Here is a 13,044-nt window from a genome sequence, read left to right as displayed (position 1 = left end):
AGGGGCAGCCGCGAGGGCCACCGGGGCTGCTCCTCCATGTAGCAGCTGGGCTCTTGGCCCTGACCCCCTCCTGCATGCTGGGGCTGCTCCCCCAGCACTAGAAAAGGTGTGAACAGATTGGACCTTAGACCAGTAAGGTTCTGATGGCATCTTTATTGTTTTTATCTGCACAGGAAGCCTGGTTGTATAGGTACAGAAGATGATTAGTTTAGAATAAATTAATGAATTTACAGGCAGAACACGAAGAAAAGCAGGATTAAAGTCAAAATCATTCGAGAAATTAATTAAAAAAAAAAAAAAAAGAAAAACATTGACAAAACATTTTCTGAGATATTGTGGGAATCCTTTAAGGAATATATGGACATTACTCATATGGAAAATTTTCAGTACAGAAATGACACCACCAGGTCCAAGGATTGGGAGGAGATGCTGGTGGGCTTTAGGTGGGCAAACATGATTGTGCTGAGAAAGAGGGAGACCACGTCCAGGTGAGGGAGGCACGTGGAAGAGGCTTTGTGCCGGCCATGCTCAGAGGGCATCCTGAACACCGCCCTGAAGATCTGCACATACGACAACAAAATGAAAACAAAACAACAAAAGAATACACAAAGGCTAAAACCAATAACTGCATGTTCCCTGTGGTAGTCTGAGTCTGAGCAGGAAAGCTTGAGAATCTGGGGGATTTCACAGAAGAACTGATCCACAGCATTGCCTTGGCAGAGGGGCAGGGAAAATGTATTGGCCGTGTTCAGGACACCATGGAGAAAGCCACTGCCCCAGGCAGCTGCTGCCATCTGGGCACAAGCTCTGCTGCCCAGGAGGGTCCCGTAGTGCAGGGGCTTGCAGATGGCTACGTAGCGGTCGCATGCCATGATGGTGATGAGGGAATACTCTGCATCAAAGAACGAGATTAGAAAAAGGACTTGAGATGCACATCCTTGATAGGAGATGTCCTTGGTGTCCCAGAGGGAGTTGGCCATGGCTTTGGGCAGAGTGGTGGAGATGCAGCCCAGGTCGAGGAGGGTGAGGTTGAGGAGGAAGAAGTATATGGGGGTGTGGAGGCGGTGGTCACAGGCTACGGCGGTGAGAATGAGGCCGTTGCCCAGGAGGGCAGCCAGGTAGATGCCCATGAAGAGCGCGAAGTGCAGGAGCTGCAGCTCCCGCATGTCTGCGAATGGCAGGAGGAGGAACTCGGTGATGGAGCTGCTGTTAGGCATTTGGTAGTTCTAGGCATGGGGTCCTGACCACAGAGGAAAAAGGCAGTAAGGAAGTACAACAGAATTATCTGATAAGAACTAATTCAGTTTTGGTGTATTCTTCATAGATGTTGCAGGTTCATTTCTTGAGTTGTGATTGATGCTGCCTGAGGGTGTCCCTGAGAGTAGGATACTCTACTCTGGGCAATGTTGTAGTCAGTCCTCACCTATAATAATAAGGAAAGGGGAATGTGGTAATCACAGATAAAATTCACTCCTCATATCAGGTGATTATCCACATTGCCTTTCCAAATTCACCCAACTGCAGAGCAGGGCTGTCTGGATTTCTTTTCTGTATACTGTCGTTCCTGTTACACTCCAAGTGAAACCTTGTGGCTCCACAGAGGCAAACAGACTGTCCCTTTAGTGCAGAGTGTTCCTTCAGAGGGGACAGCCAGTCTGTCCATAAAAGCTGCTCTCTTCTGCTGGCATGTCTATGAGCTGCGGGATAATTACACTCACATGTTCACCTGAAAAGAACCAGGGCACTGCTGAATCCATGCTCAAAGTGCACATCTCCAGACCCTTCACCCTGTCCCCCTACTCCCCTTCCCCCAAGCACACTGAAGGTTCATTCCATGTGCATGTGAAACCCCCATCCCCAGCCAGCCTGGAAACAAGACCAGCAGCAGCACGGCCAGGTGAAGCCAGGAGGAATGCCAGCTGCTGCCAGGGGAGGCAAGGCCAGGGAGGGACAGACGGACGCAGCAGACCCTTCTCTGCTGCAGATCTGTCTGCAGAGGAGGCAGCTCCTGCTGGGGACACCAGGGGCTTGAAGGCAGAGGCTCTGCTGGCAGGAGAGGAGAGCAGGGGGTGCCCCAGGGAAGGTGCCTGCCCTGCAGGGGATGGCAGGGAGGTGCCTGAGCCCTCCCTCGCACAGCATTTCTGGCAGCAGCTCCCTCCCACCGCTTGCCCGTGTCCCTGCTGCCTGCCAGTGTCCCTGCTGGGAGCGGGTTCTCTGTCCCCACATCTCCTGTCCACGCTCACAGACCCCATCCCATAAGCTGTGTGCTGAGCTCTGCCCTGCAGAGGACTACTGAATACAGAGCCCTGTCCATGGGCGTCACAGGGGTTGCAGCTCCTAAAGATCAGCTCAGTTAAAACCTGAGGAGACCACAAACATGAAGCTGGTGCAGTCTTTAAGCTGAGGTGCCTGAAGGGACTTTATCAAGTTCATCGTTGACATATTGATCTCTCAGTGCAATACTCTAGGAATCTCAGTCTCCTCTACAATTCAGAAAATCCATTGCCATGAAACCTGCTTCCCCTCCACTGCAGGAATCTGAGAGCACACAACCAAAAAAATCCTCTTCAGATTAACCAAGCCTCGGTCTTCCTCTGGAAATGCCCCCTCATAAATGCCATTCTCTAAAGCATCTTCTAGTCCACATTACAGGTGGAGTGAGACCTATCCTGACAGATGCTATCAGCCATCAGATGTGCCAGCTGTAGAAGACCCCTTTGGCAACTACACCTGCATTGCCCTGCTGCCAGAGACTCACTGTGTCAAGAGTCTGCAGATCTGTCCTGCCACACGCTGCCCTCTGCTGTTGCGCTCCTCACTGCCTCGAGCCCCTCTCTCCTCCTCTCCTCTCCTCATGCCACCTGTGGTCAGAGCTCCCAGCCCTGCTGCACTGTGCAGAGGAGCTGCTCCTGGGCAGAGCTGGCTCTCTGCAGCGCTGCCCGCTTGCCAGGAGCTCCCACTGGGCCCAGGAGCCTGGCCCAGCTCAGCAGCACAGCACCTGACCATGGCATCGCTTGCTCTGTGCCACTGGGCTCCCTCAAGGTGTCCCCAAGGCCTCAGGGCTGACAGCTCCTGAAGGCAGCAGGGTCTCTCCTGGGGTGTGGTGCTTGCAGCAGACTGAAGTCATCTCAGACTGCTTCTCTCTGAACACGGGAAGACGTGATTTGTGTTATTAGAGTGTGGTTGTCAAGCATGTTGTGCTTTAACCTGGCAGGCAGCTCAGCACCACACAGCTCACCCTTACCCCCAAAAAGCTCATGTGTTGAGATAAGGACAGTTTGATAGGACAGAAAAGGAAGAGATGATGATGATGATGATAATAATAATAATAATAATAGTAATAACATGTAGAAAGCAAGGGATGCACAATGCAGTTGCTTGCCACCCACCGCCCAGCCCGAGCCAGAGCTGCAGCCCCCTTGACCCTGGTCAGCCTGCATCAGGATCCAGTGTGCCGGTCTCTTGACCTTATTTTAATGTAAAATCATATTTCAGAAGGATTTAGTACATTTTCTTCCCGTTCTCAAGAACAGCCTCTGCTTTGTAACCCCACATGATGATGCCATCAATGTACTGCTGGTGTTCAGGAGCTTCCCCCTGTTCCAGGGCAGTCTGGGTCTGTCCATGGCAAATGGTAGGGCTGTGTTTCCACCCCTGGGGCAGTTGATTTCAGGTGGACTGGGTGCCCCTCCAAATTAAAGCAAACTGTTACCTGCATGCTGCTGGCAAAGGAATGGAGAAAAATGCATTAGGAATATCAGTTGTGACATAGCAGTAGGCTGCCTTTGACTCCAGTTTGTATTGAAGATCTAGCATGCCCATCACTGCAGCACTCGGCAGTAGTGAGACTTCATTCAGGCCACGATAGCCCACTGTTAGCCTCCACTCACCATTAGACCTTTGCAGTATCCACAGAGGACAATTAAAGGGGGAGCGAGTCTAGCTGATCGATCCTTGGCTCTCCAGTCGATGAACCAGCTCATAGATGGGAATCAGGGAGTCGCAGTGCAATATTTCTGCTGGCGCGCTCCTGTGGTACTGATGGGCACCTTCCTTTCTTCCACCCTCAGCAACCCCACAATAGAAGGGTACTGTGAGAGATCGGGAATGCACACAACTGTTTAATTTCCTCCGTCTCCAGTTAACAGTTGAGATCCCCATGTCAGTCCAGAAATACAGATGGGTTCTGCCCCTTTATAGCTTGATGACATCACAGTACACTGTGCTCCAGTGTCCACTAGTGCCTTGTACTTTTTTGGGTCTGATGTGCCAGGCCATCGAATCCACACAGTCCAATAAACCTGATTGTCTCTTTACTCCCCTTGGCTTCAGGCAGGGTCCCTCTAGTCCTGCTCATAGTATTCATTACTGTGTTTGGAGGACTACCCACTAGAATCTGGAGCAGAAATTTTACATTCCTTGCAACCCTATTCAGAGGTGGAGAGGTGTCATACCACTGTTCTTCTCGTGGGATCGCACTGCCCACCACATCCCACAGACCCTAGGAAGAGCCCTGAGCGAGACGTGGGGGTTCAGGATCTCCCCTCCTAGTGGCTGGGGTCAGGCCTTGGCCCTTCTGCTTCACTAAAACCTGGACTTTTCTCAGCACAGTGCCTTTGCCTACCTGTAATCATGGCCTCCAATTATCTGCCCTAACAAGTCCCTGGGGAGGCTTTGTTAGTAACAGCCCTCAGTGGGGCCCATTAATACTCCAAGTCAATTCAACTGTTCCTTCTGACTTTACTTTCTTAAGCAATTGCATCATTCTCCTCTCAGTACCTGTGCTTCATAGACTCAGCACCAAAATACACCATGGAACTCACTAAAATGCAGAAACTCCTAAGGAGCCATATCTCTCCCAAAGTTTTCTTCAAGACTTGTAGAGCTAATTGGAGAGCTTTCATGGTGTAGTTAAGGAGGAAGATTTCAAAGAGCATCTATTAGAAATCTTTCCTCATTTCAAAGGCTGAATTTTGTTGCATTTCTGTTTAGAGCATCATTCTCCTATAGATATTGGTCTAGGGTTTCTCCTTTGAAGCCCTGCTTAGATAGGAAAAGCAGGGTTTTTCCTATTTAAAAACAAACAACAGGAAATCATGCTGCAATTTTCAAAACAAACAAAGCTCAAGTTCCTCATTTTGTTGCCTCCAGTGATGTTTACATTTCCAGAAAGATGACTGTACATGATGTATTTTACACTGATTAATAGGAAATTTTAAATAGTAGTGTTAATATTAATCCATATCATACTAATTCAATGATAAACGATGAGTTTCTTGCTACGGAAACCATTAGACAGACTGCTGATAGATGGGCGACCTTGAACTCACTGAAACTCAAAGCAGCAACTAGGTTGGTGAGAGCGGTCTGAATGATCAAAGAGTAAGGGGAGGGCAAACCAGGAGAACGATGGGAAGTGCATAGGTCCAGACAGGCAGCTGGAAAGGGGACATTCAGCACTGTCTGTGTAATCAAGGTGGGTTTTGAGCCTGGAAGATGAGGGAGCACACCATGATAGACAAAGCGATGACAGTGCAAGTAAAGGAGATCATCAGTATTTCTTCTCCTGCGATGAATATAGATCATGGAAATTAGCATTTCTTCATGATAGAAACTACACTTCACGTGAGACATTTAGCAGAAGGGATTGAATCATTTGAGCTGGTGAGTAGTTGCTTTATTAGTTAAGTACTAAAAAAATTACTGGGTATTCAGGCAGAGCTTTGCTGTCTGACCATAAGCAACCAGGGAAAACCTCCTGTGGCCCCCTTGTGTTTGTGGCACCTCCCTGGACCGGCAGATGTCAGAAAAGACTTGCAGGAGACCGGAGCCCTTTGGGAAAATCAGGTGGAGCCAGGTGGAGTTCCCATAACACCTCCACTGCCAGCAGTGGTCTTTGTCCCTCTAACTCCAGCCCAGCCCAGCACAGGAAACCCCTTCAAAGACAAACCTCTTCTTCAGTGGGTTCCTGGGATTGACCTAGATTTGGAATGGCCATTGGAAACTCATGATACTCTCCCTTATTCAAACTAGATACTTGAACATTCATTTACCTTCCTGGGTCATCTTTAGCAAACTCAGGCTGAAAAACTCAAGTATAGCATGCTTCAAATGGCTGAGCCAGAACCCATCAGCTTGCCCCACTTTGGAAAAAAAAACTAAGGTTTTGAAAGTGAAAAATGTGAAATGACCCGTCAGGTCAATGCGCAGAGTAAGAGAAAGTCACACATATTGTGCTGTAGGGACTGAAGGCAAAAAGCATTGCATTGTGCCTCAGAATAATCAAGGAGAACTGATCTAGTTCATCCATGAGATAAAGCAGAGTGAAGGACATTGAGTTGTGTCCTAACATGAAGAAGGATGTACATGATTGCTGAAGGAGCTGTCTTTTTGTGCCATCACCAGTGCAAATACACAAGAACTATATCAAATACAGGTAGCATGTCCCACTCTGGGTCTGTCACCCCACAGGGCAGGGGAGAGGGAGCTGACAGCCAAGGGATGTATTTGGGTGTTTAAGAGGTGGCCCAGCAGAGACAAGGAGTCTATGCAGTGGGGTTGGGGAGGCCAAGAGAAGCAGCCCAAGGGGTGGTGCTGCTTGTGAGGACACGTTTGTGCCAGCAGCCTGAGTGGGCAGCAGCTGTGCGCAGGCAAGGGGAGGCCAGGAAGCGCATGCCAAGAGCGCTCCTGCCAGCAGAGACAAGCCTGGGCCGAGGGCAAGGGGAGAGGGAGGCCCAGGGCAGGGCCATGCTGAGCTCCCTGCCCCTGCAGCAGCTGCACTGGCCCTCAGCAGATGTGCTGGCCGGCATGCACTGGGAGGTCCTGGCGTGCATCAGAGAGCAGCAAGGAGGGCACTGGAGAGGGCTGGGGTGAGGCGGGTGGCAGAGCCCCATGCAGGGGCTGGTTGGGGGTCCCCTCTGCTGCAGCTACCGCATGCAGCATGGCAGGAGAAGGGCAGGCAGGGCTCGTGGCTGCGGGGCAGAGCCTGGCCCTGGGCTCTTCCTGACATCCCTGCAGCTCCTGGCAGGCTGCAGTGAGGTGCCCCTCAGCCTTCCCTCCTGTGCTGCCAGGGCACACGGCTGCCTCCTGCCCAGCTCACTGCCCACCAAGAACGCCTGACAGGGCTGCTTCCCAAGCTGGGCCTTGCCCAGGGTCAGTCCCCTGCAGGGACAGAAACTGGCCCTTGTCCTGGTGGCTTTTCATGGCCTTCCTCTCAGTACATTCTCTTCTCATCCTTGAACTCTTTTACTGAATACATAGGCCTAGGAGAACTTTTTGGTACAGACTAATACAGAGAAAACATTGAGTCCCTCAGTCCCGTCTCTGTCTGCTGCTATGACGTGGCTATGAGACATGGATTCGCTATCAGGTATTTTCCTCTGACAATCTCAGCAGTCTCCATGACAGGACAAGACATGAGAATACATGACATTACACACAGGAAAACACTTTTACTGTGAGCAATACCAAGCACTGGATCATGTTTCCTAAAAAGTACTGGAGTCCCCATCACTGGAGATACCCAAAGAACAGCTGGAAATGGGCCTGGGCTGCCTGGTTTAGGTGTCCATGCTTGGCTAGTGGGTTGGGCTAGATGGGCTTTGGACGTCCCCTCCAGTCTCAGTGAACCTATCACTCTGCAATGCTTGTCAGTGTTTCTGAGAACTCTTTGGCAGTATCTCCAAACCAGCTGGACACCGGGTGCTCATGGGGCAGAGCCTTCTTTTGAGGACGAATTCGTTCACGATGTAACCCCAAGGACAAAGTTGAGCAGGGATTACAAATGCCAGCAATACCTCGACTCACAGAGAGGGAGTGCCTGCCAGGGCAAAATGGGGCAGCCCCAAGGGCCACCAGGGCTTTTCCTCCGCATTGCAGCTGGGCTCTTCATCCCACAAGCACTGCTGTACCTGAAGAGAAATTATGAGAAACAAGAGTCACAGAAAATGAAACAGAAAATGACTACCTGCTGGTTCCTTTATTTGGTTATCTACCAAGACCTTATCAGCACCTGTACATGAGGTCTTTGGGTTAAAAAAAAAAAAAAGAAAAGAAAAAAAAGGTGAGCTCTGACTCAAAACGGAGCACTTTGACCTGAAACACAGCACATCTTTACATTTGCTGAGGGTGCACTCTATTCCATCATCCAGGTCATTGACAAATAAGTTGAACAGGACTGGACCCAGTGTAGATCTCTGGGGGACACTGCTGGCTCCAGGCCTCCAACTAGACTCTGTTCCACTAAACACAATCCTCTGACCTCTGCCATCCAACCAGCTCACAATCCGCCTCTCTGTCCACTCATCCATCCCACACTTCCTGAGCTGGCCTGTGAGGATGTTATGGGAGACAGTGCTGAAAGCCTTGCTGAAGTCAAAGTACACAACATCCACTGCTCTCCCTCACCCACTCAGCTAGTCATTCCATCACAGAAGGCTATCAAGTTGGTGAAGCATGGTTTCCCTTGGTGAACCCATGCTGACTACTCCTGATCACCTTCTCCTCCACATGCTGGAGATGACCTGCAGGATGAGCTGTTCCATCGCCTTTCCAGGGATGGAGGTGAGGCTGACCGGCCTGTAGTTGCCTGGGGCCTTCTTGCGCTTGTTGAAGACTGGCATGACATGAGCTTTCTTCCAGTCTTCAGGCACCTCTCCTGTTCTCCATGCCCTTTCAAAGATGACGGAGAGTGGGCCAGCAGTAACATCTGCCAGCTCCCTCAGCACTCATGGATGTATCCCATCGAGGTCCATGGATTTGTGGGTGTCAAGTTTGCCTAAGAGATCTCTGACCTGATCCTCTTCAACCAAGGGAAAGTCCTCGTTTCTCCAGATCTCCTCCCTTGTCCCGAAGCTCAGAGATTCCAGAGGGCTGGTCTTAGCAGTGAAGGCTGAAGCAAAGAAGGCATTCAGTAATTCTGCCTTCTCTGTATCCTTTGTCACCAGGGCACCCTCCTCGTTAACCAGTGGGCCCATATTTTCCTTCGTCTTCCTTCAGCTCTTGATATATTTGAAAAAGCCCTTTTTGTTGTCCTTGACACCTCTTGCAAGATTTAACTTCAAATGGGCCTTGGACTTCCCTGTCACTTCCCTGCATCCTCAGACATTGTCCCTATATTCTTCCCAAGTGGCTTGTCCCCTTTTCCACATTATGTATGCTTTCTTCTTTCATTTAAGTCACTCCAGGATCTCCTTGATCATCCAAGCAGGTCTCCTGCCCCCTTTGTCTGACTTTTTGCTCACAGGAATACACAGCTCTTGAGCTTGGAGGACTTGTAGGTCATTGCGCTATTGCTGCCGGTGCACCGTTGGGGCAGCCATCGGCACCTGCTCTTCTTCGGCTCTCAGCAACCCCACAACAGAAGGGTCCTGTGCGAGACCAGGCAAGGTAGACAACTATTTGACGTTCTCTGTATTCAAGGCAGTTATGCCAACAGCCCTCTGGTATCCTTTTATTTAGTTGTTTACCCTTGGAAAAAGCCAGAAACAGAGTCTGGAGGCATGTCATTAGGGTTACCCAACGATGTTCACAATACTCAAGAGCTATCATGACTGGCCCCAAAGAAAGAAGGGGAAGGTGCCCTGCCTTGTGCCATCCACCAAGTGGATTCATGAGTGTCGTACCAGTAGCAGCTCAAATAGTATTTATTGGTGCAGATTTAGGGAAAGCATCACAAGCCCATATTTGCTTTCCTAGTGGTAACTTAGTAGTTTCTTGCACTATGTAGTTGCTTTACAGGTAGGGTTTTGTAGCAATATGTAATAAAGACATTCATGAAAACGGAGCAACGAGGTGTCTGTGTCCTTGTGTACTATGGAATCCTACCAACCTCCTGTTGCGATCCATGGGCAGGCTGACCCTCATAGGTCCTGACCATCGTTACTGTGATGCCCTTGGAGTGGTCCTCAGAGCTGCAGGAGCAACCACAGACCTGGGGCTTGGTGACAGCTCTTTGCTGCGGAGAACAGACCCAACCGCAGGGGCTGGACCCTTCAGATGCCCCGGTGCCATGAAACTGGCTTTTTATCTGCTCAGGTCTGCTGCTCCCTCACACACAGCCAGGCCTGTGGCTTATCTCCCTGTGGAGGAGGAGGAGGCAAAGCGCTGCTGGTGCCCGAGTAAGGGAGAAATACTCCACCTGTAGGAGGGCAGGGCTGGAGGGGAGGTGGCACAGGACAGGCACTGGCCTCTTTCTCCTATTCCCTACCCTAAGAACATTGAGACCACAGGTCAGTGTCAGTACTGCTCACAGGTGCCTGCAGCCCTGTATCCTCAGGATCCATCTTCTCTCCTTCTGTACGTAACATTATTACTTTGCTTCTCACAGTTTGGGGCCAGCATTTGTGGACCTGGTACCTGGCACTGAAAGGCTGTGTCTCACACCATGTTTTTTTGGTGAGTTTTTCCCATTGCAGCAGCAGAGCAGCAGCTAATTGTTTCTGGAAGACAACGGAAACAGCTTCTTCAGTGCATGCTTGAGCTCCTGGTTCCTCATGCTGTAGATGAGTGGGTTCAGTGCTGGAGGCACCACAGAGTAGAGAACTGCCACCACAAAGTCCAGGTATAGGGAGGAGATGGAGGGGGGCTTCACGCCAGCAAACATGATAGTGGTGATAAACAGGGAGACCACAGCCAGGTGAGGGAGGCACGTGGAAAAGGCTTTGTGCAGGCCCTGCTCAGAGGGCATCCTCAGCACTGCCCTAAAGATCTGCATATAGGACACCACAATGAAAACAAAGCAACCAGCACCTAAACAAAAGCTAAATGCAATAAACCCAACTTCCCTGAGGTAGGCATCTGAGCAGGAGAGCTTGAGGATCTGTGGAACTTCACAGAAGAACTGCTCCACGGCATTGCCTTGGCAGAGGGGCAGGGAAAATGTACTGGCCGTGTGCAGGACACCATGGAGAAAGCCACTGCCCCAGGCAGCTGCTGCCATCTGGGCACAAGCTCTGCTGCCCAGGAGGGTCCCGTAGTGCAGGGGCTTGCAGATGGCAACGTAGCGGTCATAGGACATGACAGTGAGAAGAAAAAACTCTGCTGACATCAAGAAGACAAATGCAAACACCTGTGCAGCACATCCTGCATAGGAGATGGCCCTGGTGTCCCAGAAGGAATTGGTCATGGCTTTGGGGAGAGTGGTGGAGATGCAGCCCAGGTCGAGGAGGGCGAGGTTGAGGAGGAAGAAGTACATGGGGGTGTGGAGGCGGTGGTCGCAGGCTACGGCGGTGAGGATGAGGCCGTTGCCCAGGAGGGCAGCCAGGTAGATGGCCAGGAAGAGTGCGAAGTGCAGGAGCTGCAGCTCCCGCGTGTCTGCGAATGCCAGCAGGAGGAACTCGCTCACAGAGCTGCTGTTGGGCATTTGCTGCCCTTCATCAGGGACACTGCCAAAGAAGAAAAAATATAGAGTGTTAGGGAAAATTGCTCTGAGCTGTAGCCATTTGATTCTTCAATGCAGCCTTCACATTGCCTTTCTTTCTAGAAGACCATTTTGTCTTTCCCTGGCTGGAGCCCTGCTCTGTGCTGGCTGAGTGTCCTGTACACAGCAAATGCCTCTGCCCAGCAGCTCCCGATGGGCCACCTCTGCTCCAGAGCTGTGGTACACAGAGGTGCCAACAGAGCCATGTACTTGGAGGAGGGTTCCAGGGAAGGGGATCCCTCTGTTGAGTGAGGGGTGTTTGGCTGTGTGACTCCATGTGAGTCTTCTCTATTCCCCACCCTGAGAGAGGAAATCAGCTCACAGACCGCCTGTGTCTGGCCGGAGAGAACAGGAAGCATTTCCTCCTGCTTCACCCTCCCTGCACAGCATTCCCTGTCAGAATCAGGCACCAGCAGCTGCCACGCTGGGCAAGGGAGAGAAGCAGGCATGGGCAGGCAGGGCGGACCCAACCCGGTGCCGAGGCTGCGGTGTCGATGAGGTAGAACCTGTCCTCACACCCCTGTGCCACCTGGCCAGCACAGGCAGCAGAGGGAAAAGAGCTCTGGAGTCTAAGAAGCGTTTGGAATATGCTCCTTGTCATATGGTAGGAATTTTGGGGTAAGACCTCTGTGGAGCCAGGAGCTGGACTCGATGATCCTTGTGGGTCCCTTCCAACTCGGGATATTCTATGATTCTGTGATTCTATGCCTTCTTCCGTGGAGGAAGGTGGAGGGGGCCTGCAGCAAATGTGCCTACTTACACAGAGATTTAGGGTTCAGACACCCCGTATTCTCAGCTCCACAGATTATACATGCCATGACAGAAGCTGTGCTGGGGAGGAGAGGAGACCAGGGGCTGCTGCAAGGAAGGCGCCTGCACTTCAGGGGATGGCAGGGAGGGAGCAGCTCCCTCTCACTACCTGCCCATGTCCCTGCTGCCTGCAACTGTCCCTGCCAGCAGCTCTTTCTCTGTCCCCACGTCTCCTCCTGTCCATGCTCACAGACACCATCCCATCCGCTGTGTGCCCAGCTCTGCTCTGCAGACACCTCCCAGGGACATGTCCCTGTCTGCAGGTCCTAAAGAACAGCTCAGAAAAGCCCTGGTGCAGTGTGTAAGCAGAGAGAAGGGAAGGGATATTCTCAGGTTCATCACTAACCTGTTTATGTCTCAGTTCAATGCAATAGGAAGTTCCTTCACCTGTGCAATCCCTACAACTCTGTTAACACAGAGCCTGCGCAAGAATTAGAGCAGGAAAATGCAGGCAGAGACTGCAGAAAGTGCCTTCTCTTTGCAGGCAGCCCCTGCCCTCCCCTTCCTCTGCCCAAGGCTGCTCTGCAGCACCTTCTCCTCCACACAGCACGAGCCACAAGAGACATCCTGGCAGCTCCTGGCCAGGCAGAGACGTCCCAGATCCAGGAGCCCCTTCCAGGAACCTCTCCTGCACTGTCCTGCAGCCGGACACTTACCATGTGCAGAGCTGTGAAGGTTTCTCCTGCACTGAGCTCTCCTCTGCCCGCACCCTCCAGGCTGCCTGGAATCACTTTCTGCCTGGGTGCCTGCGGTCAGAGCCCCCAGCCCTGCTGCGCTGTGCAGAGGAGCTGCTCCTGGGCAGAGCTGTGTCTCTG

At 51.4% G+C, this 13,044-nt stretch overlaps 1 pseudogene across 1 annotated transcript; it reads right to left on the bottom strand.

The window, feature by feature from the left end:
* Window positions 1-10,208: 10,208 nt before the first annotated feature.
* Window positions 10,209-11,571, bottom strand: LOC310892032 (olfactory receptor 14C36-like; annotated as a pseudogene). Its single transcript has one exon. The product of its transcript is annotated as an olfactory receptor 14C36-like (transcript).
* Between the last annotated feature and the right edge of the window lie 1,473 nt (window positions 11,572-13,044).

Source organism: Anser anser (assembly GCF_964211835.1).
Source record: "Anser anser genome assembly, contig: HAP1_SCAFFOLD_133, whole genome shotgun sequence".
NCBI lineage: Eukaryota > Metazoa > Chordata > Aves > Anseriformes > Anatidae > Anser > Anser anser.
The sequence above is the reverse complement of the archived record's forward strand: the minus strand, read 5'-3'. Positions and strand labels throughout refer to the sequence as shown.